General features: G+C 43.4%; 1 non-coding gene across 1 annotated transcript; it reads left to right on the forward strand.

Moving 5' to 3' along the window:
• Nucleotides 1-624: 624 nt before the first annotated feature.
• Trnas-gga lies at nt 625-708 on the forward strand. Its single transcript is given in 2 exon segments — nt 625-664; nt 674-708. It is a non-coding gene; the product is annotated as a tRNA-Ser (tRNA).
• The last annotated feature ends 2,722 nt before the right edge of the window (nt 709-3,430 follow it).

Below are 3,430 nucleotides of genomic sequence, written 5' to 3' on the forward strand. Positions count from 1 at the left end.
TAGTTTCCCCTTGTTTTCAGCCGTTCGCAGTACCAGCACAGCAAGGCCGTTTTGGTTAATGTTGCAAGGCCAGGTCAGTCAATCATCCAGACTGTTGCCCCTGCAACTACTGAAAAGGCTGCTGCCCCTTTTCAGGAACCACACGTTTGTCTGGCCTCTCAACAAATACCCCTCCGTTGTGGTTGCACCTACAGTACGGTCATCTGTATCGCTGAGGCACGCAAGCCTCCCCACCAACGGCAAGGCCCATGGTTCATGGGGAAGGCTTGTCACTTGCGTACATTTTATGCATGTTTTAACTTATTCGTTAAAAGAGAACTGGATTTTGTCGGCTTATCTTCACATTCAGTCCACAGGATACGATTAGGAAACAGTTAGGCTATCACACGACAGTTGACTTAACTAATGAGGATAGCGATCTCCTACTTGGGAACGCATAAGTGTAAGGGCGACTCCAGTTGCATTTAAATAACCGTTGGGCAGATTATCACTTATACGTTCTCGTGGCAAGTCTCCGCCACCAATAGCTAGTGGTAGAAGAGGCAGAGGTACGTCAGAACTGTAACGCTACCTCCTCTTTACTTCACTGTTGGCCGACACGTGCTGGCAAGTAACGCATTGCCGGCCCGAGTGGCCGAGCGGTTAAAGGCGCTACAGTCTGGAACGACGCAACAGCTACGGCCGCAGGTTCGAATCCTGCCTCGGGCATGGATGTGTGTGATGTCCTTAGGTTAGTTAGGTTTAAGCAGTTCTAAGTTCTAGGGGACTGATGACCTCAGATGTTAAGTCCCACAGCGCTCAGAGCCATTTAAAGTAACGTATTGCCATAGGCTACAGAGTGATGCGTCACTCGAAATTAGTGCTGTTCGGTCATCCACTGTCCTGTGGCGTCGCTTAGGACTGACTACAGGAATACTTGTATGGAGCTGCTCGTCTATTGTATGCCATTATTTTCAACTCTCTGCGAACATTCATTGTGCTGGCTGGACAGCTGGTAGCGCTTTGCAGCTCACGATGGATTCCTTCCTCTGAGTTCATGCGGCTTTTTACAGCCACCCTCCGCAATGGTTGGTTCAAATGGCTCTGAGCTCTATGGGACTTAACTTCTGAGGTCATCAGTCCCCTAAAACTTAGAACTACGTAAACCTAACTAACCTAAGGACATCACAAACATCCATGCCCGAGGCAGCATTCGAAGCTGCGACCGTAGCGGTCGCGCGGTTCCAGACTGCAGCGCCTAGAACCGCTCGGCCACCCCGGCTGGCCGCCCTCCGCAATGCTGGACTCTCGCTTTCCGTCAGTACAAGATGTTTGCATGACCTCTGAGCAGCTGCGGTGGTTCCTTCGCGTTTCCGCTTCACAATCACATCACCCACAGTCGACCTGGTCAGCTTTCAGATGATAGAAACGTTTCTGTCGGATTTATTAGATGAATTCCAATGACTAGTCCACGTTCGAGGTCACTGAGCTCTCCTAACTGACCCACCTGCTGTTACTGCTTGTCTATTGACAACACAGTGCTTCCCGACTCCTTTTACACTGGACATGTATTAGCCAACTGCGCACTACACAGAAGTGTACAGATTATTTTGATCTGATTGCTTACGACGTGAACAGAAAGGATCTCAACCTGAAGTTATCTTGGTTATTATCCACTAGTTTTGATTTCACACTAGTCACTAGATGCCTTCCGCGTGGAACACGCCCATCTCACCAGCGACTACTAGTGTTAGCCACTTATGATCACTATCCACAGGTATGGCGAGTTACTTGTAAAATGTTGTCTACTCAGATCTCCTACACGTCATAATAACAAAGCACGACCGTTTCTCCGTTCGCTTACCGCGTGTTACTGTTACATCACTTTTAGAATGACTTAGCTTCCGTGTCGGCAAAGTGGCCGAGCGGTTCTAGGTGCTTCAGTCTGGAACCGCGCGATCGCTGCGGTCGCAGGTTCGAATCCGGCCTCGAGCATGGATGTGTGTGATGTCCTTAAGTTAGTTAGGTTTTAGTAGTTCTAGGGGACTGATGACCTCCGATGTTAACTCCCATGGTGCTCAGAGCCATTTGACCCATTTTTGAACTTAGCTTCCTTGTAGATTTAATGTCAACTTGGTTGATGATACTTGAGCTCTTTCCCCTGCGTGTAGAGATTGTTCTGTTTAATACTGATTGTAAGATAGTTGATCCGCTTATACCTACTGTAGAGTTCAATATGTTGTCACTTCAATGAGTAACTCGCCTTCCTTAGACAGATTTTATACGTGGTAGATTATCAACTTCCGTTATTAGAGTGAGTTTATCTTAATCAGTAAATTGGTCTTATAGTCAAAATAATTCCAAGTTTCATGCTCGTTCCTCGTAAATCAATGGGCAGCTGATATGCTTTAACTACCAATTCTATACAACAACTGAATTATAAAGATAAGTAAAATGAATCAGTTCCCATGTTGCAGTAGTGATTGGTCCTGTAGACTATTTGCCCATACTAAATAGAGATTAAGCGCATCATTGATCTTAATTAACTCGAATTGACACTCGACGAGATCACATACTTAATACAAGAGTTACACATAGTGTATTTTACTGAGTGGGTGTGTTTGTGTGTATTTATTAGAGGAACAACAAATAGATTACATATATGACCGTTTATTTCAACTGACATTACCTAAATTGCTTCTATTTAGAGCATTGCCATGTACCTGATCGTGTTTTTGACCATGTAAACTTACTGGAACTGATTATTTTAGACCCTGATCATAGCCTTCGATGAGACACCGACACAGAAATTATTTCAGCAACGTGTTAACTTATACTTTTATCGCATGAATAGTTTTTTAAATGGATTAGTATTTTACACTATTGACTACCTTGTATCAGCTGGGTTTCACACCATTTTTTCAGTCCCTTGCCATTTCTTTCGTGGTGTTAGGAACGAAGTTGTCTAAAAAAATTACGCCTCTGTTACTTTAGTATGACGACAGTACAGAATTTTGCAAACGTAACTCTAGTCTACCTTGCCCACCTTTCACTACCAGTAAACAATGAAGATTACCTAACATATGTCTGATTGGCAACGCGTAAATTCTCCTTTTTACAGTTCATTATATATATATATATATATATATATATATATATATATATATATATATATATGTAAAGAAAATTTACAATGTTCCACGCCTATATTATTATCCATTACAATAACGGCTTGTCGCATAAGCTTTTATATAGTCCAATTTTTAGTACCTGATATTAACCTGTAATAAAACGATTGTGCATATACAGCTTCATTTGTATTTAGTGATACCACGTAAATGGCTAATGTCCAAAGTGATGGCATTTTAACGGAAACGTTTGTGTTAGCATAAGAGCCAACACCGTGAGTGGAGGCCGAAATCCACGCGTTTTAGCTCACGCAGGCTGGCGT

The sequence above is a fragment of the Schistocerca piceifrons genome, chromosome 3, assembly GCF_021461385.2.
Source record: "Schistocerca piceifrons isolate TAMUIC-IGC-003096 chromosome 3, iqSchPice1.1, whole genome shotgun sequence".
Classification (NCBI taxonomy): Eukaryota; Metazoa; Arthropoda; class Insecta; order Orthoptera; family Acrididae; genus Schistocerca; species Schistocerca piceifrons.